The following is a 26,336-nucleotide window of genomic DNA, read 5'->3' as shown; positions in this document are numbered from 1 at the left end:
AGGGTTGGGGCTGAGAACTGACATGACTGTGTGCCAGAAACTGTGCCCTGAGTGGAGAAAGGCACATGGCACATCATTATGGCAAGATGGAGCTGCAGGTCTGGCTGGCAGTTCTCACAACAGCTGTGAACAGAAGTTTTCTAAAGGTCCAGAGCTGAATTAGCAGGACATCCTGCACCTAGGTAGGATGGGAAAGCTGTAACAGAGATGCCAGCCTGGGAGAGGAGGGATTGCAAAAGTTCCCTTCATGTCAGGACCCCAAGCTTCATTTTCAACACTGCCAACACATGAAGGTTTCTGGTTCAATGAACCACCTAGAAAACAATGTGGTTTTAATTGGAAACATGGCATAAGATACCTGGGAGGAGAGGCTTGCAAGGGCAGAGGGGGTCTAAGTGCACATAATGGCCAAGGGATCTCATTAGAGCTGCAGGCGAAGACCCCAGCATGGCTTGGGTGAGTTCACCAGACTGGACACTGGGCAAATGCTTGTGGGCACATGTGGAGTGTATGATCGGGTTGGCCTCTAGCAATGGCAGACACCTGCTACTAACAGGTTTGGTAGCTCAGCTACTCTGCAACCACTGCCAGGAGAGCCTTCCCTACAGTCTGACTTTCCTCCCTTTACTGTGCAAGTGTCTGGATCTGAAGCAGCCAAGCTCACCAAGCACAGTGTGTCTAAGCAGCATCTTCTGCCCTGGGTACAAAAAGACAAATAAAAGACCATGCAGGAACTTCAACCTCTGTGCTGCCCCCCCCCTCCATTTTCCTGTCTAAGCCTCTGTTCCTCCTGGGATACTGGACTCTCATTCAGGAAAGCACCCCCAGCTCCCCAGCAGTATTTGTCCTGGGCACAAGGGCATCAGAAGCAGGAGCTTGACTGTCAGCAGATCCAGGAAGCGCAGGCTTGTGTGGTCCCTAGGGGGGAATTATTTGCTGATTGCATCTGTTTCCCAGAAGCATCACTGCAATTCATCCTGGGATTCACGTTTTTATCCAGCAAATAAGCACCTTGGGAGTTTCATTTCCATCTTTGTTGTTAAATTTAGAAGTGGTGCTTCCCCTTCCCCACCCTCTCCTGCCCCCTCCTCAACAGCTCCCGTATCTCTCCTCCAGCCCCAACACTCACCTCCAGCTCTCCCTCTTTGTCGCATTACATAGTAATCTGAGATGCATTGGCCAAGCTCCAGGGAACAGAATGTACTTGGCAGGGAGACGGGTCTTGATGTCTGCAAAATGTCGGGAAATGCAGCCAAGAGCTGCTAACTGGGTCATTAACCTCTAGAAGAAGAGCAAGTTGTGGAGCTGTGCTCTGTCTCCCTTCATCTCGCCAATAAAAATGTCCCAGCAATGAGCAAGGGAAGAAGAGGTTTACAGCTTTAAGTCCTAAGCAGTCAATGCAACCACCCCCCCTTCTCCTTACCCTGTCCCCCAGCACAGTATTAAAGCTTATAAGTGGCCCTTTAAAAACCCAGCAGTCCCCAAACAGCTGTCCCTTGGTGCTTGTAAAGAGGCTACTGGAGCAAACCAGTCACTTCCAGCGACATGCTGCTCCTGCTGTTCGTGGTTAGAGGGGTTCAAAAGGAAGGGCCTTTTCCTGGGTTTCAGCCTCCTGCAACCCTTGGCAAGTTGAGACCAGGTGCTGCTATTGTTCCACAGACCTACGTATCCCTCTTCTCTGTCCTTATACTAACTGTATATGATGTTTCTTGTCACCCCATGTGCACAAGTTGCCTTCCTGTGTTGGAAGCACAGGTTGCAGACAGAGATGGCTGGTTCCCCTGCATGGGAAAGGATGCAAAACAGCAGCCAAGAGGCCAAGGAGGGTCCTGAGCTCAAATGGTGCAGCCCATGTCGCTTTGAGAAACTTGAGATAGACTTGCGTGTCAATGGTAGTGAGGGCTCTGCAGGCTGCAAGGGGGTGGGTCCCCAAGAAGAGGGGTTTCTGGCCAGAGCCAGCCAAGGTCAGGAGGATGGTGCTCCATGTCCAAAAATCCCCGGCAACCCCGGGTGGCTGTTCAGTGAGAAGGTCACAAGATGGAGGCTACTGTGATGGATGGGAGAGGGGAAGAAAGGTGTCATAGTGCCGAGACCCCTTCTCAGAGGTGCTTTATTTCTACCCTTGTCCTCTGGAGGAGACCCATCCTTAGGAAAGACTCGGCTGGGCTGCCCAAGGATCCCATTGCTCATTCCTGTGCCTGGTGCCTTCCCTTTTGGCCCTCCCATGAACACCCGAACACGCATTCCATTTGCTCCTAATTAATTTCAAATGGACTGAAAACAACCCAGAGCACTTCTGGAATCGAGAAAAACAGGGGAAAGTGGTACCTTCTGAAGGCCGGTATCTCCAGGTAAGCCCCGCTGGCCAAACCGGGAATGAGCCGCATCCCGGCGTAGCTCCGGGTCCCACGGCGGCCCCGCGCGGGCAAAGCCGCTCCCCGACTGCCCTCTGGCGGTGAGACCGCGCCACTGCGGCCCGGGGCGCTCCGCGGGGCACAGCCCGCGCCGGGGGCGGCCGCGGTTTGGGGGCTCGCAGCTCTCCCGGGGACACGCCGGGTCTGTGTGTCCCTGGGGACGTATCGGTCGCTGAGAAACCCACCTCTGGGCAATCTTCCGTACACGGTTCTGTTTGTTTTAACTTAGAAGTTCTTGTAAGGTCAGGTTATATTAATTCCTTCCTTAGCATATGCACAGATTAACAGCTTCTTCTTTGCCCAGCAAGGATAACTTTGTCACCGGCCAAAAAAACTTTTAAATGAATGTAGCCTCCCTTTCTCCAACACAGAAGATTCCCCTAGCCTCTCGTCGTCACAGGCAGTGGTAGCAAAACCATGCTATAAATTGAGCCACTTCATTCCCACCTCCACTTTCCCACCCCATGCTATAATTGCCAAAGCACAAGTTACGCCAGTTCCTCTCAACTACCCCAAATGCATCCTTGGGTTTGCTGGGTGCCTTGAAGTCTGCAGAGCAAATGCTAAAATGCAAGAAGCCTGTGCTAGGCTCTGTCTTTCCTGCACTCACTCTGGGATGTCCAGCACCTCTGCTGGGATTTGCTGTAGAAATACGGGTCAGACAAGGGAAGTTGTTTCCAAGATAGAGTGATCCCAGGTCTCTGTAGAGTGCCTGGGTAAACCCATTTAGAAGAAATGTTACCTCTAAGGGAGGAGCTGAGTGAAGGCCCCTTTGAAACCACTGACCCAGATGAAGGAGCGGGTAGTGATATCCAAGCCCCCATGACTATGGCAGCAGCCACAGCTACACTGTCCTCCTTTCAGCAGCATTTCACTTGGAGGAAATGAAAGCCATCGGAAAAGGAAACAGGGCTGAAAAGGCTTGTTTTCCCATTGTGCTAGCCCAGCTGAGCCTGAGTTGGAGCAGAGCCCTCCTGCAGCTGGGCCCAAAAGCAGCAGCCAAAGAGAAACCCCGGCAACCATCTGTGTAAGAGGAGGAGGGATATGCAGAGGCTGTAGCACTCATCCAGCCTGGGGAGGAGAGGTAAAGGGCTAGTGGCACCCACAGCCAACATCTACAGACCCAGTAGGGCATGGCAGCTGCCTGCCCAGGGGCAATGGAACAGTCTTGCCCATTCTGAGCAGAAATCACAGAGAAGGAGCCTATGGGAATAGCTCAGAGGAAGCAGAGGTCTTGAAGAGCAGGACATTAACTTTTGGTTGGTCCTGGACCACAGCAGCACTGACCAAGGATCCTGAGGGCCACAGCTGTGATTCTATCTCCCAGTCCACAGGATGGCTGCGTGCCATAACCAACCACTCCACCACCAGCCAGTCCAAAAGTTCAGCAGGCTGTGCTTATGCTTCTTGACATGCAGTGAGAGCCTGTATCTAGACATCCTGTGGGGTGCTGGGACCAAAAATGGCTTTTGAGAATCACCACATGTTGGTGATGCATGTGTTGAGTTCTACATGCAGAGCTGGTGGTAAATCTGACAACACCTCTGGCAAAATAGTTTCTCTAATGGTGTGCCCAAAACAACTGGGCATGAGCAAGTATCCTGCAGAGCACAGCCCTGTCAGTGACCTCGCTGGTTTGGTGTCAGCACAGGGAAAGTGCTGCTTTCTCTTTGAGTAAGCAAGGGGTTAAACTCAGATCTGCTTCCCCTTTTTTGCCCTGGATTGGTCTGTGAATTAGCTATTGTCCCACCTCCCTCACAAGCTGAAGGGTTGTGAATTCCTTACAGCCTCAACTACTGCTCTTCCTATGAGGAGACATAGTGCAGAAGTTGATCTTACCATGATTTGCCCTGAAATGACCCAGTACCTCTGGAGGGAGATTGCTGCTGAATCTGGGGGGAGCTGGGTAAGAGAGCAAGACCTGGTTCTTTCCCTCTCTGCATCCCTGATAAGCCTGTGGCAAGCAATTCTCTGAAAGTGGCAAGGATTCTTTATGGCTTTTCATGCCTTCCTTGAGTAGAATAGGCCTGCAGGACCACTTAAGCAGCTCTGCTCAAGCTGAAGCTTGGGATGTCTTCAGCAGCCAACAGTGCCTACTCAGGTGTCCAAGCTGCTCTCAGCCCAACTAACAAAACAGAGATTGCAGATACTTTTTCTTCTTACTTGGGAACTGTGTTCACTCTTTCTTGGTCCAGCTCTAAAGAACATTACATGATTTAAATAAAGCAGCTAGAGACACAGGTTTCAGAAGGACTTCTTCCTTTGCAGATTGAGGGTTGTCTCCCCTGAATTTGTACTTTGAGGAGGCTGTGATGGAAGGACTCTGCCCAGTAACCCTGCTGCTTAACACTACTACAGCCACTAAGGGTTTTAGGAGGAGAATGATGTTGCTGGTGTCATTGCACTGCCATACAAATGTCTAGCTGAGGAAGGGTCCCTGGGGTTTCTGCTCAAGTTTTCCAGCAGCATAATATTTGGTGGCTTTTTAAAGCCCTTCTTCCTGGATTTGTGCTATTGCATGAATGTTTTTATTTATTTTTGGAGAAAGATCTTTTAGGCTGCATAATTACTGTGGAAAAAGACTTGATTCTTAAAGGCTCCCCAAAGTAAATAAATTAAAAGAACCAGCACTTGAAAATTTCTCTTGAAGCTAATGATAGCAGAGACTGATGACTCCAGGCCTCTGAACTCCTGGAGCCAAACAACACTGGTTCTACTTCCTGAAATGGCTTTTTCTTAAAGGGCTGTTTTTTCTTCAGTTGATTAAGGATCTACAATATTTTAATTATGCACAACTCAGGATTATCAGCAGTGTTTTACATTTCAAACCAACTAGTGCCACCACTTCCCCAGCTCTAGGAAGCTGCATTTCCTCAGTGTAGCTTGAGGCTACACTAGAGAAGGTGTCACAGCTATTAATATTTGTTACCCTTATTAGTTAACCTCTGGGATGAACTATTAATGCTTGTCTCCGGTGTGTGCTGCCTTGGCTGGCTCACTTGCTTTTTTTTTTTTTATGTGACCACAGCACTACAGCAAGTGATCATCTTTGTATGAGTCAGTGCTGAGCCTGTAGTTGCAGTGAAGTGTCAGATCTTATCCAAATAAGGAGCTGCACTTTGGCACTGGATAAAGCATTTCTTAGATATACACGAATATGTAGACAGCAACATTCAGCCATCATAGCTAGTCAGGGTGCCTGTCTGGTGTCTCTGCCTGTCCAGAGACCACTTGGAGCTTCAAGGCAACCACTTCCATTTCCAAACTGTTACCCCCCCTGCAAGTGAGAAATTCCCTTTTTGTTGTTAATCCTGCAGAGACTAAAACACACAATGGTTTCTGACCATTAAAGAGAGGAAACAGGCCCATTGTACTTGTAAATAATAAAGGCCTCACTGCTGAATCTCACTAAAGACAAAAGTGGTTATGACAGCAAGTAATTCAGCCATCAGAAGGAAATATATGGAGAAAACACAGTGTCTCCTGCTGTATGGTTACTGCACAGCAAAGCAGGTCATATATTAAAATTGTGAGGTTGTTTAAGCACTCTGTAATTAACTGCTGTCTATTTAACCAGACAGCTAAAGCAAGTTAATTCAGTGTCAGTTAGGAGACTTATTAAGTGTCTGTGGTTTTTTAACAATTTACTGGTCCATCATTAACTACCCCTAGATTATCTTGTCAAATTGATAATTAAATGCCTCAAAAATTCATTACAGACTCAATATATTAATAGGAATATAATTAAGTAATGTTTGCTTATGTGATCTGCAGTTTATTACCTGCATGCTGATTTATCTCCAAGTCATTTACTAAACCTTAACTGTAGCCTATTCAGAATCAATACAGACCCAGGAGTCAATAAATGTCGTATTAGATCCAAATGAGCTATTTAATCGGGAGAATGCACTGAAGTTGTCTTCTAGATCTCCAGTGAGTTTGGTGAGGGTATTGTGACCTTACAAACATCAACTGGAGAACCTGCAGTTTATGATTTATGCCTGGGTCAGAATCCTCCCTTGAGGCACAGGTTTTTGGCCTAATTTTGTTGACTGGTTTGGGTTCTGTACTCTATTAGAAACTGCCTAAATTGGTCTTACTGTGCTAGTCAGTTGGTGCAGTGATGAATCAGAGGCTCTATTTTGTCTAAAAAGCCAAAGTTAACTCCTCCTGTCCCATGTAAGGAAGATAGTCTAATGATTTCCCTAAATTTGTAACCCTTGGACTTTGCATGCCATGTGAATTTTTCAGAGGACTCGCAAATTGCTTCATTAACTAGTTTGATTAACAGGACACTTACAATTTTTAATTTACAAGAGGAAAAAAATGCTTCTTTTGCTCTGAACAACTGTAAAGATGGAAGAAAAAAACATTTGAGATTTGCTGTACTGTTCAAACACATCAGCTCGCTATTAAGGTATATTATCAGTGGTTACCATCTGTTAGGATTGGCCAGCCTGCAGACAGGCTATTGATCAAAATGAATCTGTGGAGGAGCAATGGTCACCTTTTCTCTGCAGCTGTGTGTGCCAAGGGATGTTATGGTGTTGGAGACTTGATGGAAGGAGGTGGTTTCAATGGTTGTCTGGATCCTTGAATTGGCTGTGGCTATTGGAGCTATGTCCAGCTGCAGAGTCTGTGTTCCTGATGGGTCTGTAGGCTGGAGCTCCATGTATGGTTGTGTAGCTTTCTTGGTAATTTTAAAGACTAAGAAATTCTCATTATAAGATGGAATTCAGTTGGTGCATATACATGTATATGAAATGCATGTTTAAACATAAAAACTAGGCTGGCTGAATTATTGCAAATCACAGTGTCATAAACCCCATGGGGTAGACAGTTACATTTACAGGAAGTTTTAAAATGTTTAAGTTAAAATAATATAATTGTAGCAGTACTCTCAGGGACTTGAACTTCCCTCTGCTGTTCAGTGATGTTAGGAATCAACAATGTTGTCATGAAGAAGAAATTTCAGTGTTCTTTGGCCCAGATTAGGTTACATTAATTTTTTGCATGGCATATCATCATTTTTGTTGTACTATTTTCCATTGTGACATTATTACAAACTTGTGGGGCTGGGGAGGGGTGACATTGCTTTGCTGACCTACTTTGAGCTATGCTACTTTTTCGGGGGGGAGGTAGAAGGAAAGGAGCTGGTGATGTATCTGATGGTTCAATTTCCCCAGTGCCAAACTGATGTTAACCACAAAAAACCTACAAAGGAGTGTGTGAATACAGATCCAAGATAGGCTTTGGCATGGAAGTGTTTTTGGAGCATATCTGGGGGTTAACTTTTTTCTCTAACTTTAGGCAAATACAGCTTTGTTTTCACACTTAAATGTATTTGGACTATTTTGTTTTCAAACTCCAGTATTCTACTGTTTGAATTGTATGAAAAGCTGGCCAGATCCAAGCAGAGCATTCCTGGGGGAGAGTTCCCAGCAAGCATGCTTGTGTGCGTGCAGCTTTTGGTGTCTGCCAGGCTCTTCCATAAAGTGATTATACTGCTTCAAAACAACAGGGAAAAAAAAAAGGAAAAAATAAGGCTGAATTTTGCTTTGAAACACAAAGAGATACAATTCCAGGGAAGTCTGTTGGCCGTGGGAGTAGAGCTGTGGGCAAAAATTGAGCTGGTATCTTTAAAGCATTTTTCTATGCATTCTGTATGTACCTTTTTCAGACGTACAACCTCGCAGGTCCTGACCAGGAATGCAAAAATGTTGTAAAATTTACACATGCTTGTCCACTAAGAGCCTTTGCAAGAGGAATTTGGTTAGGAAATATTTTTCTGCTTCATCCTTCTCTGAGCTTTACTGGAATTAAAGCTGAACCAAACTTTTCTGAAAACTCTGAAATGCTTCAGTAACTTCTGTTTGTTTTCCTCATGTCTCTGTACTTGGCTTCTGGCAAGGACTGAAAGCAGCACTGAGTCACTCAGTAAAGAAGTCTGTTTTGACAGCATCCTCCTGGACTAAGCAGGAAGTTCTCATAGTTTGAAGACATTGAAAGTTCTGGATCTCACATGGTTAAAGCCCAGATGTGCAAACCCTAAGGGCATCAGGAGGTATTTCAGCTTCTGGAGCTGCTCAGACCATGCAAAACTGGAGAATCTCATCTATGACTGGAATTATCTGAAAAGGTGGCCACAGCAGAAATCCTTAATCATACATCAATTTTGAGAAAGAATCAAATTCTTTGAAGTTTTTCTATTTTCTAACAAGACTGTTTAAAAAAAAAAAAAGAAAGAGAAGGGGTGTGGCGAGAAAAAGCTCCATCTTACTCACCAGATCTGCAGCCTCTGCGTGTTCTGAGTCATAGCTGCTGGCTGCACTGACAATGGCAGGAGTTTTTTAATTTGCTTTCTAACCTCATTAATGCAGTAAGAGGGGGCACAGCAAATGCAGGGACAGAGATAGGATTGTGTAAGCATCAACAAGACAATAAATTGGCCTGCTGGTTTTCCTTGTTGGGATGAATAGTAAGGAAGAGCCCAACTTTAGTCTGAGGCTCTAGTAGGAGTTTTGCAAGGCAGAAATTGGGAATGAGAAGTAAGGAGGTCAGGGGGAGAGGAGGCCAGCAGCTCTTCAGAAATGGAGAAATCTGTTTATTAACAGTTGATGTGCAAGCTGAAAGAGCTGCATTCCTCTGCACATCATATTAGCATTGCTTTACATAAAAGAAGTACTGAAATGGATTTCTTCTAAAGCCAAACTTTAGATTTGGTAATGGGTGTTTCCCAGTGGTTCTGGTGTTCATGACCTTGCAAGGGAAGTCACAGAGGAGGTCACCCTGTGTGAATTCAGATATCTTCTTTCATCTTCTGAGATGAAGAAGGAGAAAAGTACATAACACATGTGAGAGGAGAAGAATTGGGTCTCTTGATATTTGCTAGCCATATGGCTTCCATGAAAAAGTAAGTGCTTGTTAACACTTCCTACATGGTGGGATGTGGCACACCACACTCCTCACCCTGCACACAGAAGTGGAAATCACTGATAACTGGTAGCTTGTTGTTGGGGCTACTTCCTTCTAGTTATCTAAACTGTTATAAAATATATGAAGGTGAAGAAAGGCAGCCCCATTTCATTTCAGTTGCATGCTAAATACTGCTCTGCTTCCTGTACACCACCGTTACCTGTTGCTGCTCTGCACTAATGAGCTGCCTCTGAGTTCTCACCCTATAGTAGTTGTATTTTAGTACTGAGTACAGCAGTTTTTAACATGTGAATGGCCACTTGCCCTATACTCCCACAGCTAAAAATCTCCAATAGAGTTTATTTTAAAGCAGTTCCTATCACTGTATTCATAGATGACTTTAGGTACCATCTGGGGAAAGCTTGTCTTTTTAAACTCTTTATTCCCCTTGGGATATGTATTTAAGGCAGGAGATGCTGAAAGATGTACTGAGGACTGTAAAAGCAGCTTGAAGTAAAGATGTAGGAGGAAAAGTACTCAAGCTGTTTTTCTGCTTTTGCAATTGAAAGGAAACTCATGATATAGCAAATTTTAAATGGCACAAGAAATTCTGCTGTCTCCTTCAACATGGCACTATTAGGCCAGCAACAGGGGGAGCAGCTGCTCAGCCATTGTATAATTGACATCACTGGTAACGACCTTGGATTCATAATTAGAGTTTGTGAGGACCAGGACAGGACTGAAAAAAAAAAAAATCAAAAACCCCATTCTTGAAAAGGTCACAGACCTGTGTGAGAGAGCATATTGAGCACACTGGAATGCAATGAAGGCCTGTCCCAGGCCCTTGTGAGGGGTGAGAGAGGTGGGCATTTGCACAGGGAGAGTGTTCAGCTCTCCCTTGAAGATACTGAGCAGTTGACCAGAAGTGGTGACATTTTAGGAGAAGGTCAGAGAAGTTTAGATTAGAACAAACTGCTATAAAACAATGTATTTTTTTCCCTGGGAATTAGTGAGTGGGTTCGTGCCAGTAACACCAATCTACTGGAAGGCACACAGGACCTGCTGCACTTAAAAATCCAGACTGGCACATGTTGCATGTGGATACTCCTTTGTTATATGTATTTGAGAGCTCAGACTTTGATTGCCACCTGAAACTGGACACTGTCGTTTTCTTGCCCCATCATTGGGTCATTTGTTTATCATCCTATATCCTTTCATGAGGCTATTCAGAGTCCCATGTAACACATATCCATTTCTCTTTCTAGCAAAAATGTATTTCAGGAAATTCCATAATTGCACATTTCTATATGGTGAGGTTTGGCACAAAAACCCCAATGTGATATTGACCTCTTTCTTCTCTTTAACCTACAATGTTTAAGTTGGGTTCCTTCACAGATTGAAAAAAAACACTTCCCGCTGGATCACATTGGACAAGTGGGGAGAAAAACCACACTCAGTTTTGTGCTGCAAGTTGCCCTTACAGAAAATGCCATGGTGTTCCTGTCCATAGAGAATGAACCATTCAATTTCCATTGAAATTGTCTTGAGCTGCAAATAGCCACAAACCTGTAGATGGATGTGACAGTGCCCAGAGTCCTCAGTACTTCCATGTCTGGATTTCTCTCAGATTGTGCTCCAATTTCCTTAAATAAATAATGTTTGTGTGTGTTTGGGAGATGCCAATCATGTTTTGGCAACTACTGAAACCTAATGCATAAGAAAGTAAAGCTGGATGAGCACAGTTGTCTTACAGAACAGTTTCTGTTGCTTTTCCAGAGGCAGTTATGCACCGTTTTTTACTGTGGGGTCAGAGGTCAGAACCTATTCCTTTCAGAGCTGCCTTGAAATTTCATTAAATAGCTGCTTTCATGAGGCTGGTTCTTAATCAGGTGGCCTCTGATAGCTTGTGGAAGATGGATCCTGTCAAACTAAACTTGAGATTATTTGTGATGAAATTAAAAATAAGGTCAATAAAGCTACTTGTGGTTTGAGACTCATAAAAAATATTTGTCTTGGTACTCAAAACACTTAAACTAGAATGATTCAAAATCAATGTGACAGAGTAAAAGGATTAAACACTGGCTTGGAAGCACATCCCAAAATGTCATTGTAAACAGGAAATCAGAACTGAGGGGGAGTATTTCTTGTGGGGTCTCCAAGATGCATTGCAGCCCCAAATAACTAACTGTTTTAAGAGTGGCTAAGCAGAAAACAGGGAGTCAGTGGTCAGCCTGGCATATGGCACAAAGCCTGGTTGAGGACACAAAGCAGCCTGGGCCACTCTGTGAGCTGGGCAGGCAGAGGGCTGGAGTCACCCAGCATCCAGATAGGAAAAGTCTGGCTGCAGCCACTTTCTTCTGCTGCAGCCATTTGCCCGAAGCTGGTGGTGCAGTCCAAGGGCACATGCTCATCTGGGGGAAGGAGGAGAAACAGCAATAAAATGTTTGAACTGCAGCTGTCCCCTATGAGAAGCATGTTAATTAAATAGTAAACACTGTTGGGGTGCTAGGGTTCCTGTCTGGCCTTCCAGCCTGTATTAGAGAAAGATTCACTGGTATGAGGATGGACTTTACCAGTTTTGGATGAGATTGCATTAGAGAAGAAGATGAAATACGGAAAAGAAGTTCCTCATGGCATGTAAAGAATGAAGCTGTTGTGGGCAAGATGCCTGGAGGTCCCTGACCTCCTAGGCAATGGAGAAAGGGTCCTTCTTTGGTGCCAATATGCATGCAGATTCAGACAAAATGGGGTTCATTCCAACCAAACATGCAGTCATTTTCCCTGCAGTCTTTTCCCTAGGTCTTTTGAGCTCAGGGAGAAGATTTCTGCTCCTAGAGTGCTGCTTTCCCTTTTGCTGAGTTTTCCTGTTAACCCTCTCAGCACAGGGTGGGCTGGTGGAGCTGAGACTGAGTCTTGGACAGAGGAGCAGAAGCTAAAAGTGGCATCTGAAAGAATAAACAACCAGGATTAAGTACAGCACAGGCTGTGGGGCTGAATTAATGCTGTTCCTTGTAGGACAGAAATTACAGTGGTATGCATTTCCAGACCTGGATGTACATGCAGCTGGAAGGAAAAAGCTGTAGGGCAGCAAGACCTCCTACTCTAGATAAAATATAACAGTGCTTCCATTGCTCCCTGAGCCACTTTTCCATCAAGATAATTAAATAGATGAACTCTACCATCATCCTTGCTGTCTGCCAATGCAGGGGATAAGTAATATCCCCATTTAAAGCCTGGTTCAGTTCTGTCAGAAGAAGCAGGGGAGTCACAGCAGAGGGACAGCTTGAGTTTGGTCAGTTTGAGACCTGGAGCAAGATTAACAGGGTTACTGTGGGGGGAGATAAGAGGCAACCTGGCCACACTCACACATTACTCGTAAGACTTCTGCCTTCTCCTGCCTCACCCCCTGGTTCTGGCTGGATGCATAGGAGATGGTGGAGATTGCACAGGCAGCACCAGCCCATAGCTGCAGATGGTGGGAATATTTCACAAGTAGGGAGGTCAGCCTGGGTTTCTGGGCTCTGCAAAGCTGCTTGCTTTTTTTTTTTTTCTTTAACGACTTAGTTCTGTTTAGTTTTGCTTTTAAAAGGTGAAGAGGGGGAAAAAACAGCTTCCAGAAAAAAAACAACAGCTCAGGCTCCATGAGCCAGATCTTAGCATGAGAACCCGACCCAACATGGGGGAGGGCTGTGTCAAATCACTGCATGCCCAAGGAGCAAGAATTTGCTGCCTGCTGAAAAGCCACAGAGCTCAGACCCTATTTGAAAGAGTAACATCTTTGATATAAAAAAACCAACCAGCAACAACCCAAAACCACTCAGCCAATAAAAAGCCTCAGACATACAGGATCCCATTCATGGTGGGAGGGATTTAGTGGAAGTATTTTCCTTCTTTAAGGTTTGGCACAGCCTTAAAGGAGTCTCTTTAAAAGCTTCCAGAGCCGATTATATTTTGGATTGTGTTTCAAATCACCCTTCCCCCCCATGTTTGGTGGGTCCTCAAACAAGTTCCCAGAATAAATTAGACATAACAGTAGCAGGATTTATTATTATTTTTTTTCTTGAGGAGAAGGAAGGAATAAATGACACTAAATTCTGTAATGGAAAGAAAAAAGAAAAAAGTGTGTATCGGAAACTGCTGCCGAGTGACTCATGCTGCCAGACAAATGGAACCTCACTCATCACTCCATCTTCATCCTCCTTTGGTGAGAGAAAAAGTCTTGGAAAAATATCAGCTCAACCCCTCCATCCCCCGCCCTGCTGCTTCTCCCATGGCATCCGTACACAGGGAAACAGTCCAAGCCACAGTGATGGCTTCATGTGCTTCTTGGGGCAGGCATTTTTTTTTGTTTTAATAGCCAACTAGGAAAAGCCTCCAATGTGACCTTGGAAAAATGTATGCACCAAAGGAAAAAGTTGTGGAAAGGGAGGGGGGCAGTGTTGGAATCCTTGTATGCTTTATGTTTGGAGACACTTTTTTCCTTCATAATGTTTTTCCAAATTTCCACTGAAATAAATTTGCAAGTTATTATTATATTTTTATGAGTGGGAAGAGAGGGGAGGATGCGCCATGTGAAAAGCAGAATGAGCTGGGCACAATTCCGACTTAAATAAATGCTGTGTCATAAAAGTAGAAAGGGTAGGGCAGAGGGAAGGGTGGGATACAAAAAAATTGCTCTGTTTGTCCCCAGTTTGGGAGAGTAATTAGCATTTTTATGAAGCATATAAATGGTATACAAATCAAATATGTTTTTATTAACATAAAAATTGTGGGGAGTCTTTTTTTTCTTTCTCAAAACAGCCTCTGCAAATGTTTGGCACTGCCTGCCAGAAAGCCACTTAAAACACAGCTTTTCATGCTGCCAGCTCCAGCCAGCCCTGCTGTGGGCACAAGTGCTATTAGCCAGTGGCAGCCACTTCCCAGAAAATGCCTTTTCAGCTGTAGGGCACAGGGGTTGAGCAGGTACATACAATGGTTAAGTTCTGCCTCACAAAAAAGTCTTGCTTAAGCCATGTTTTTACAGGCTGTTGGTTCTTGGTTTTCTTCAACAGGTTACTTTTCCCTTCACCCTGAGATGTCTTGAGTTTGACTGTGCATGGTGTGAAAATGGCCATGAAGAGGTGTAATATTCTGTTCTTCCCTGCTTTTTGTGGTTGTGATCAATCCCATGATCTCTTTCAACGCTCCCAGTTTCCCCCCTTACATTCCCACTATAATTCTTCCCTTCTTCCTGTGACATTTGCTGTCTCCAGCTCAGGCTTGCACATCCCACCATCTGCAGAGCTGGAGGAGCGCCCACAACACTGGGTAGGAGTGGTGGCAAGAGCAGAGGGTGGCCTGTGAAGCAGTTTGGGGTGACCAGAAGACATCTGAGGATGCAAGGAAACAGCACTATTTCACTTTGCCTAAGGAACTCCTCAGGGGTGCACACAGATACGAAAAGAGATGTTGCTGATGGCAGCAGCTGCAAGTCCCTAATCTCCTAGCCCCTGTGCTCCTTCTCTCCTCCCCTACCCTTCCCTGGGCTTCACAGCCCATGGCACGATGCTTCAGAGCCAGCTGCTGCCCCCATCCCTGTGCTGCTCCGCGCACGGATGCGGCCAGAGCCAGCCCTGCTCCCGAACCCAAATGGCCGCGGGCAGACCAGGGAGAAGCACCCGACCGCGCTTCCCAGCTGGGGCCTGAGAGCAATTGCGGCCGAAGAATGAGTTTCATCTGGACCGCATTAGCCATGGGTGGTGCCGCCGGAGAGATGGCTGCGGGGAGCAGCAGCGCTATTTAAGGCAATCTCTGCCAGCTGCCTCTGGGCTATCAGCAGAGGGAGTGGCAGTGCCGAACTGGGATCTTGGGTGCTCTCCTGTGGGTTGAGGTCCCTGGGAGAGCTGTTTCTGTGCTGGAAAAGCTTTCCTGACTGTAAGCGAAGGTTTCACCCACTTCACCTCCCCTCCCTTCCCCTACCTCTTCTTTTTGCTTCGTTCCCCAGGAAAGCAATCATAGTATCAAGTGTTTCCTAGTAACTTTTTAGGTTGATGACTAATTTCTCAGCCATGGTGAATGATGGGTAATGGTAAGATATTAAGCCCTGACGTGAAATGGGTGTCCAAGCAAGAAAAGCATTAGGGAAGCTGTGTAGGAGAGGGACAGTTTTGAAATATCCCAGTTTCAGGAAAGCCTCTGTTCAGAGGTTCTGTGCCTGGGTGGCTGAAAACAATCCTTTGCCAGGTAAAAACCCATAAGAAAATGAGCACTGGTGGGGCTCATGTTTGTGACCTTGCCTTGCTGCCTATGGGAGGGAGACCTAAGAGGTATTCTCTTAAAACCCTCATCCTACCCTGGGGAAGGATATTAGATTTCAATCTAGGCTTTGCAGATGAGCCTCAAATGAACTGGAAGGCTTGTGAAAAACACAAGGAAGTAAGATGTGGGTTTGGATCCTGAAATTCCTGCTCCTCAGGAGCTGCCTGAGTGCTCCTTTGGAGGCTTTCAGCTCTGAAATGCTAGATGCTCCCTGCAGTGTCCCCATTTGCGGTGCATTGCAGGCTTCCAGTGCTTTGTTGGGCTTACCAGCTCATCGTTTTGGGCTCATGGTCCCCATTTTAGGACTGTAAGCTCCAGACAGGCCTGTGCTGTGCCTTCCCTGCTCTCCAGCTGCAGTCCTCCATGAAGATTTAACGGGGGGAGTGAGAAGCAAGAAAGAACAGGATGAAATCATCTTTTTCTGTAAGTCAGCTGATGCGCTGAATAAAACACAGGTCTAGGTTTTGAACCTAGAATTTTCTTTAATAACAAACCCAGGTCAATGAATGTAAAAGCCCCATGCAGAGCCTTTTACTGTGTTAGTCATAGCTTGAATCCTTTATGTTCCCTCTTCTAATGGTAAGTATTATCCAGTATGCCTTGTTACAGTGCAGCCGTTGGAGGGTGTGGAAGTTAGTAATGATGGTGCCTGAATGCTGTTCCAGAGATCGCTGCTACAATTCACAGCAGATAATAGGAGCCACAGCCAGACAGATAATAGAACTGAGATCCATTTATTGCTAAGAGACTGTCTGAATATTTGTACATAGCCCGAGCCACTCCACCCTACTTCATCGCATTTCCCAGGAAAGGGGTGGTAGGATGAATAAACAAAACACAAGCCTAGAGCAGAATGGGGAGGAAGGGAGAGATTTGCACACCGTGATACATTTATAGCTTTTACTTTTTTTGTATGGTCCTTGTCATAACTCAGGCAGAATAGTGTAGGTTGGTAATGTATTTACAGTCTGCCTATACGTGTGAAGGTGTGGCATAACCACAGGAAGCAAGTGGTGGACTTAGGATGGCAGCCTGTCTGAAGCCTAAACTAACATTTGGTCCATCTGCTCTTGTGCATAAATGACCAGTATGATGGAAGGTTTAAGTGATGAGCAGGCAAAGCCAAAGTTAGAGATAACAGAAGTAGCCAGGCCAGAAAAACTTGACCTAGTTCAGAGCATCATTGTTCATTGCCACTTAAAATTTTCTTGGTCTTGACATGCTGGCTAAGCTGCTTAGGCCTTGCAGAAGCTGTCTGGAGAGGTAATTTTTGTGCCAAAATGTATATATGTCATTCAAGTTACTGAGGGTTTTGGGTGTTTGACTGACCCTTCACTCACCTTTCCCTGTCTGGGAAGTGCTGGCAGTTTTCAAAGAGCATAAAAAGTTGGGGAATTTTATTTCTTGCTTTCACAGACTTGTCTAATGTGGTGGTTGTTCATGTGGAAATAAAAATACTTGTAGCTTATGCTGCTGGTGGTTGTTCTTTGTCTTTCAACATAGTTATGTTAGTCCCTCTTTCCCCAGCCCCTGGTGCTGGCTCTGTCTGTTCAGTATCTGCTGTTTCTAGGTTGCTTGTGAGCAGCAAGCGACAGGAAAAGGTGAAGTCCAGTCCAGCAACAAAGAAATACTGATGATGGCATCTCTTATAACTTCTTTTTCTGTTTGGAAGTGGTAGATGGTAGGGAAGGTAAGCTGGAGTGTTTCTATCTCTGAGGAAGGGCTGTGGTTTAGTGTACGTCGAGGAGAGCAGCTTTATGGTAGTTAACTGATGGTCACTGCTGATTCCTGGCAGCAAGCCTGGATGTGTGAATGGAGAAACTGAGGCCCTGATGGAAGTGGATGATGTGCTGTGAGATAGCTCCCTACCTGCCTGCTGAGCAATGATGGGCTTGGTTTCCTGGCCCCCTCTGTCAGCACGTTTGGATGCTGCAATAAGTAAATACAACTTTGCCCCTACCTTACTCTTTGCTTTGAAAAACTTTGTGGTGTTGAGAGCATGTCTGAGAGTCTGATCTGAGGTATTCGTGGTTCCCAGATGTTAGAGCTGTTCAGCTGGCATGGAGTCCTTGCCAAGCCAATCTTCTGTGACCATTCATTTTTACATTCTATGTATTTTTTCCCTCTCCATCCCAGAGGTACTAAGGCTTTTTCTTTACTGATCAAACAGTTTGTTAGCAGCACTTCATTTGTCTGTAGTCCTTGGAGGTCACTGAGTTTGTTCCGTAGTGATTTAGATTAGACTTGTGCTAAGGAGGAAAAGTCAACTCCATTTTGATTTGCAAACATGTTCAGGTGCAAGTCTGTTTTCACCCCCAGATCTCATCATGTGCTGTCAGTTCGTGGATAAGTGCTTGATTGCAAACCAGGGCTCCTGGCCTCTGTTCTTGGCTTTGAACAGGTGTGTGAACACTGAGCACCTTGTGTTACCCTTCTCTGTTTTCAGCACTGGGAGCTGATTTGGGCAGGGACCACCTCTGTGTGCTTGCGGCTACCTAGATAGAGCTGACAGATGCTGCTTGTGATGGACAGTGATGGAGTAACAAGAGCTTTCACCTGTACCTCTCTGAATGGGGGAGATGTGTATGGACAGTGAAAAAACAAGCAACTGGGTGCTCACTTATCCCAGGATATAGCAGGTGTTCAATGCTGGGGAGTCCTGACCTCCTCTGCACCAACCCTATTTAAGGGTGTGAGATGCAAGACCAGAAATTAGAATTCTCCATTGTAGGCTTCTCTCACCCATCCCTTCTTTCACATTTTCTTTAGAGACCAGGGATTTGTAATATGGAGCATTGTACTAATCTGTAGGATAGCTCTGCAAAATTCCCATTATCTTGACTGAATTAATGAAGCAATGTTGTTTTCCAGCTGGATGGAAGAGATCTTTGTCTTGGGGAGCCTTTCCTCTTATGAGACCTCCCCTGGGAACTTACATGCAGTAAGGCTTCTGCTAGAAGCAAATATTGGTCTTGAAACATTTTTTCTGAAGCTTCTGTGGAAGGTGGAGGGATGGGATTTCTCTTGTACACTGAAATTAAAACTGAACAATTTACAACCTATCAATTAGCCATTAGAGATGAAAGATCCTACAACGCTCTGGGAAGAACAGTGTTTCCTTTTTGCTTTTTTAAAATCTTTTTTGGAGATGGTATAGAAGAGCTACTTCAGGGCAGATGTTAAGAAAACTGGACCACTCTTGTATTAAGGAATATGTTCATTACAAAAGGTAAAGGTTACCTTCCAGGCTAGACTTGGACTTTTCTAGGATGTTCTGTCACCCTAACTGAAATGTATGGTTTAGGTAATGGACATTCCCTGACTCCAAGATTAATTTATTACATTTCTTTGCAGTTTGGCTCACTTACCAAAAGTCATTCAGAGTTCTCACAACTTGTAAGTTTAGGTCAAACAGGCATATATATTAAGGGAAAAGGAATGTCTTGAACTGTACTCAAAAACAATGACTATATAGTTTAAATATCAATTGGAGGAAAAGAACTCATATCCCAGAGGAATGAGTTATAGCAACTCCAGCACTGATGCTGTGCATGACCAAGTATTACTAAAATGTTTTTCAAAGGCTGCACTGTGTCTTTGGAGATGAAGCCCTTTCCTTACATCCCTCAGAATGATGGTGGCCAAAATTTTTCCATACTAGGAGCTGGTCAGTGGTCAGTCTTAACCACAGTGTCTGCATGTAATTACTATGACTTGTGCTCCCAGATCACTGAGGCATTTTTGAAATGTTAGTGTTAGGCTCTTAAATATAAGCTCAGGAGGAGCTTTAATGGAAGAAAAGAAAGAACAACCCTATTTTCATTTAAGTTTGGGAGTTGGCAGAGATGGAGGCTGCCTAACCTTCAAACAGATGGCTGGAGCTCTGACTGTGCTTTCCAGGTGGCCAGGAAGACCTGAGCACTAACTGGAGCTGTGGCTATAAATAAGTTGTAGACCACAGGCAAATTCTTGTGCTTGCTTTCTCCCTTCCAGAATGAATGAATTGGTTCTTAGAAACACAGTTGGTCCATCCTGCATGTTGGGGGCTGTCAGGATGTGTATGACCTACCTGCTGCTGTGGCAATCCTGTTTTATCAGACTCTGAGTTATCAAAGAAACAAGAGAGGAGGGGTGTGGGGTGAAAGGCATCTTACCATACATTTTTTCAGTTCAAGCCTGAAGTACCACAAAACAAACCACAAGTTTTTATGCAAACTAGGTTTCCTGAAAAAATGACTAATTTCTTTTTTTATCATTGATGGACATGCTTAAGTCCTTCATGCACAAGTTCCTTTCTTGAACCACATCTTGCCTCTGCTCACCCTGTATAGTCAGTGTATGCTGCTAGAAGAGCAAAGCAAGAGTGCAGTAGCATCACCATCACAAATGCAAAAGTAGGACAGAATCCTCATTTAAATCCAAGACCTAAGCATGAACTTGCCTGCAGAGATGATCCAAAATTCTATCTAAAATATGGCTGCCTGGAGAATTGGACATGACCACCCAGGAACTCCCTTGAGTTTTATGCCCAAGCTGCTGACTACAAAGATTTTTACTTGCATTGTCTACTAAATACATGTGTAGTTTCAAACCAAAGTATCTGAAAATCATCTCTATTAGTTTTGTTGGCTGAAAATGGAGATCCGTGTTCCTTTTGTTCTAGATATGACAAATGTCTCAAACATGAAGAGTAGGCAGAAAGTTATAATAAGGCATGTATGATAAATTCCAAACATCTTTGTGCTTTGCCTTCTGCCATCAATATAATGGCTATAAACTGTACTCTGACTATATTTGAATCTGTACTTTCATATGTCCACAATGATAGAGTCAATGGTTTAATGGACAGCTCAGCAACACTTTAGAAGGTCTTTTATCTTTTCTGACTGTCCCTTTAGATCATTCCTAAGAGGGCAGACTGAAAGCTGCCACTGTCCTTTGAACTGTGTAAGGGAAGCTGCAGAGTGTGACTTATGAGTAAATAGCAAGAAAACTTGTCTATGATCAAAGCTTGCCTGAGTAGTCCTTTGGGGGAACCCTCTTGTTACACCAGTGCTCTGAGGTCGAGCAACTTGCCTTTGCAACATAGTACAGTGTGACACACTGAGCTTCTAGTCCCCAGCCCTGGTCTGGTTCAGGTTTGCTCCTCATTGCTTCCAGCTTTCAGCTCTGACTGGTCTGCACTTTGCTGCTTAAAACAGGCTGAACAATGTATGCTGGAAGAGGCAACTGCAGGCCAAGTTTATGCTAAAATATTCTTTTTTCACAGATGTTGCTATTTTTTAAAAAAAAAAGTTAAATGCTCACCCAGACTATAAACCTTGTCTAGAAATGTGAATGGATGTATGTTCTCCTGCTGGCTTCATAATTTGGTAGAAGTTAACACAATGTAAATATAGTACAGTACAGTTGGGCATAGTATTTATAAAGACATACAGGAACTATCATTTTTATGCAATCTAGTACTGGGTTTAGTGCTTCTGACGGACTTCTGCTTTGATTGTGTGTGAGCTTGGCTGTAGTGGGAATGAATTATGAAGAGAAGCCAAAAGCACATGTCTTCTAAACATGGTAATGTTGAAAGATCCAGTTAGGTAAATGCAGTTCAAAACCAATACGAAAAAAGAGCAAATCTGAGGGCAGATGGTAAAATCTTTAAAATGCAGAATTGAGTGTTTCTCTTCCAGTTCATAGGAGGATTTGAGAATATTTCCCTCCCATGCTATTGGGAGAATCTTTGATACTGCTTGTCAGTCTAGGCCTGCTCTGACCCAGAAGATAGGTTGGTTCCCAGCTAGAGATCCTACAATGAGCCCATGTCTTAACTGCTAGTGATTTTCTTGTGCGGCAGAAATGTTGGACATCTGTTGCCAGCCAGAAAAAAAACCAACCAAACCCTAGGAATGTAAGTATGAAATGCACTGTCTGAATCAACGAATCAAAGTTGCTACAGTTTTAATTTACTGCATATGAGATGATTAGAGCAGCAGGGTCTTCCTGACCTTTGTTAATATAACATGTTGCAGAGCATCTCTCTGTATCCCATGACAAAAGATGAGTGAATGTATACAAGGCAAAATGCCAGCGAAGGCTTCCCAGTGTTGCTGTAGGGTGTTTGCCATGAGGGAATGGCTAAATGATACTAAGGAGGTATCAGGCCGCAAACTGCAGGGGAAGAAAAAAAGAGACAAACAAAAGTTATTTACATAATGGTTGCTGCAATCTGACTTGGAGGAGTTTTCTTCCTGTCCCCAAATCTGGCATTTGGTCTAACTTTGCATGAGTGAGGAAAAACAAACCAACTGAGCTTGTGGGAGGCTTCTCAGTGTGGGGAGGAATTCCCCACCCTTTTCCCAGTTCATCTGTACCAAAGATTGATCTCTGCTCCTTCTGTCCAAGGTGAATGCTTTGTGTGCTCAAGCTTGTGGGTCAGAAGAAAAACATCTTCTCTTTTTGCCCATACTGTGCTCAGAGAAAAGTCCCTTATTTTGCCTTTTGCCTGCAGGGAGAAGAGAACACCATTGGGAAGGATGACAGCACAGGGTTTTCATTAGGCAAAAGGAAGGTTTCATGCAAGGCCAAGTTACTTTCATTGCTATGGACGCTTCATGGCACTCTACTTTTGGGTGTGGGCGCAGTCCCCCCATTGAGAGTTGTTTATTCCAGAGCTCAGTGGGTTTCTGGGAAGTGCTGTAATAGCTGGGAGGAGATCCCATGGAGAGGGTGGATTCTCTTGGACACATGCTGTTTAACAATGCCACTGTCTGCAGAAGAACAGAAAACAAACAATGCAAAATCCCTGCCGTAAACCATGCAGAAACACCAGAATATGAATAGACCCTCTGAAGGTGGCTAGTGCCAAGCAGCTTTGCTGATATTGCTTACTGTGGCAGAGGAACTAGAACCAGCCTTTCAAAATAGGCCAATATTGCTCATTTATAACAGGTTAATGGTTCCTGCAAGTGAAATGGGAATATAATGGTTCCTGATGAAATGGGGGAAACATCTGTAGAAAGCAAATTTGGAAGCAATAAAAACTGCAATGAATTAATTTCATTTTATTGAGACATCTTGGCAGGGAGAGTGAAGAGCTGTGTTTGGATAGCTGTTGCAATTGCAAGCAATAAAGGCTGAGGGATTGTCTCTGGGGACTGATCATCAAAGCACCAGGCAAGAGAAGCAGGTGAGAGCAGTCAAATGGGTGGGAGCAAAGAGTAGCTGGAGTGGCTCTGAGGGTGGGTCCCTTCCAGCTCAGAATATTCTGTGATTCTCTGTCACTGAGCAATGTGAGTGGCTCTGTGGAGTAAATCAGATGGCAGTGAGAACATAAAGTGAGTGCTACCTGCATTTCCAGGGGTGTTTTACTCTGGATTAGCTCTGCTTTGGAGGACCAGTCCTTAGGATTGGATGTGGATGTCTGGAGTGCATTTGGTGTGCTCTGGCATGTATCTCTGTCTAGCTTTATCTGAAAGTAATCCAGGTTGCACCCTCTAAGATCACCCTGTCATGTGACCAAAGTGGAGTAAGTGGGGACAATTGGGAGATCTGCTTCTAAAGCACCTGTTCCTGTTTGGTGGAATTCAGGTCCTTGCATCAATATGCTCTAGGACTATGCTAATGGATGGAAATAACTCCTGGAGCATGCTAGCTGCACATCTGTAAAGCCCAAGAGCACGTGCTTGGGCTGAGAAAGTGCAGGGTGCCTTGATGCTGCCAATTGCTTCTTGTGTTTATTCTTTGCATGTGAATCAGCTGAGAGAGGATTGCTCTACTCTTCTGTCCACAAATTTTGGGCAAGCTGGGGAATCTGTGACTTTTGGAAAGCAGCTCCCAGAGCCTTTGACATGGCCATTGAAACTTACACATGGACTCTAGGGAAAGATTACAGCTCTTTAGCAGTGAGCCTGTACATACTCCATGCCTAGGTGGTAGTGACTCTCGTTTACCCTGTGCTCACCCGTCCCAATCATTGGCAAGGACACTTTATGCTGAGAGCAGAGGAGCAACTGATGTGTCTTTGAGAGAACTGGAGACAAGGCCTTTCCCTGGAGGATCTGGGTCACTCTAAAATAGGATAAACCTCACCTGCTAATTGCATGGGAAAACTGAGAGCAGCTTGTGCTGGGCAGACTCAGCAGAGCAGCTCGGGTTCTGGGAGGGGTCTAGGGGAAAAAAAATGATCTAAAGGAATTAGTGTCTTCTGTACTCAGGGGCAGTTTTCAGGTGCGAGTTTTTTTGAATATGTATTTTTAGGAGCTGCTGGGGTCTGCAATTGGTTTGTGAGCCCTGGAGCCTGTTTTCTGTTCAGAAATGCATTCTGGAGTAAAGATCAGTTTGTCAGCACTCTTTTAAATTTTTTTTATCCCTTTCCTAACACATGACCCACTCGGGGTCACATGAAGGAGACATGGATGGTATGTGACAGGAGAGAGGCTGCAATCTGCAGCTGGCTTTCCAGCAGGGCTTGGTACTTGGAACATTCCCAACTGCAGCATCTCCTTCTCCAGCCCTGTGGGCCAATGCAGCTGGACACAGCGCTTGGTAAGTGTTGTATCTGGGACACAGATGGATGGGGTCTTGGTGTAGTGCAGTATTTTGGTGAAGCATGATAGGTTGGACATTCAGCAATTCCTGTCTTAGCTACTGACATGCTCAGCAGGAACAAATCCCTATTCCCTGGACAGCAGCAACATAGCCCAGTCCTTACACATCAGCATCTAGTAAGTACAGTGGCAGTAACTTCCAGTAGATACTCTGCTGGGTCAGGTCCTCAACTTGGATGTAAGAAGCTCTCAAAGCTTAGTGCTACACCTTAGAGGTCTCCAGCTCCTCCTTAGCAGCTTGGAGAGAGAAGATAGCCACAGGTGTAGCAGGTGATTGAAGCTGTTCCTTAGGTCAGATATTTACAGCCTGGTGCAGGGTTACAGTTCTGCCAGCGAGTCCCACTAAGTATTATCCCAAGGCACATGAATACTGCCAGGGTTCATGCCTTTCTTTCTAAGCCATGTCTGCATTGGCTCCATTGCAAACCAGGTCCTAAAATGAAATGAAGTAAAAATCATGAGGACCTTTCTGGGCCTGACCTGCAAACATGGCAATACATTGTCCTGCAAGCTCTCCAGCAATGAAGAAAACAAATACCAGTCTAGAAATAGCTTGTCTTGACTCTCCAGTCATGCTAGAGTGCAGACTAACGCTGCTTGCCTTGCTGCAGTCATGCTCTGAGCTTGCTGCCAAGGACAATCATCTTTGTGTTTTGAGAATGCTCTGGTTTATCATGGCTATGTACCCTTAAAATCATGCTAGACAAGCTTTTGAAAGCTCTAGAAGTAAAGAGGTCTGGATGGATGACAGAATAAAAAATTCTTGAAGGATTATTTGCCCTCACAGAACAGACCAAATTCTAGTTACTTTAGGAGTAGATATTTCATTATTATTCTTTTAGGTACCCCTTGACTGAGTTATTAGGCATGCCTGACAGTCTTCTACACAGAATACCTTGGAGAATTACAGAAATTTTATCTCTTCTGAAACACCAGGATAGTGAGACATACGGAGACTAAAATCCACATCCTCAAAGGAATGTAGATTCATAATTTGCACTGGAAAGTGGTGGAGATAGCAGGATTTCCCCAGGGGGTTAGGGTTAAGCTGATTGACTTTTCTGGTATATAAGCATGTAATTGATTATCTTGGAGGCTCTGGGTCTAAGCATTTTCCTTAGATCATGTCTGTAGGGGAGGACAGAAATGAGCTGGTGTCTCTTGAGCCAGTCTTCCCTCGGTTACTTCTCTGAGTTACTGCTGCTGTGATGGTGTTTCTTACTCTTACCTCTGAATCAGCTGATTTGAGCTGTATGGGAACCAGGTGGGCTTCAATTTTGGTGAAGTTATTACAGGTGTTGTCTTTCAGCCTTATACCACAAGACCCTTCTCTTATCCTTCCTGTTAGCACTTTATTTTCAGCTGTGCAGTTTGGAGTGCCTGGACTGGCCTCGCCTCTCCTGGCCTAACCTTTCACAAACAGACAGGAATTTTTGAAAAGGGCCCTGGTTTGCTCTGCCAGCACTCCTTAATTTCGCCTTTCCTCCTTGCAAGCCACACTGAAGCAGCACTTTCCTATTCTCCAGGAGGAAAATAAAAAAAAAATTAAGTAGGTCATGGTGTCATGTAAGGCAGCCGAGCGCTAACACGGAGCCAGGCGAGCGGACTCTGACGGGTCAGAGAAGATAAATGACCAGCTGTGCGGGATAAACAGGGATGAAGGGACCGATGTGGGAGCGCGCTGGGAGCGCAGGAGCCGCAGGTGGAGGCGCCGCTCCCGGGGCCGGGGCACTGCGGCTGCCGCAGGACAATGCGCCCTCTCCTGGCACAGGTGAGTGTCGTTCCTTCCCTCTGGAATAGCTTTCTTTGCTCTTGGAAGAAATCATAGTGGTTTTCTTCATGGTTTTCTCCCCCTCATCCCGCAGTTCAGTTCAAATAGCCCATGCAGAAAGCAGGGGACAGGCATGGAAAACCACTCTCAGCAGACAAAAAATCCTTGGTCATAAATAATTTTATTTTTTTACCCACTTTATAGATTTATATGCCCTGGTTTATGTCAGTTGTGGTGGGGGCTTTTTTTCCCCCAGAATTAACATGTGAAAGAAGGAGAGGTTTTTATGCCCTCTAGCTGTCTTGATTCTTGACGAGCATTACTCAATGGGCCTGG

The sequence above is a fragment of the Pithys albifrons genome, chromosome 11 (genome assembly GCF_047495875.1).
Source record: "Pithys albifrons albifrons isolate INPA30051 chromosome 11, PitAlb_v1, whole genome shotgun sequence".
In the NCBI taxonomy this organism is placed as follows: Eukaryota; Metazoa; Chordata; class Aves; order Passeriformes; family Thamnophilidae; genus Pithys; species Pithys albifrons.
The sequence above is the reverse complement of the archived record's forward strand: the minus strand, read 5'-3'. Positions refer to the sequence as shown.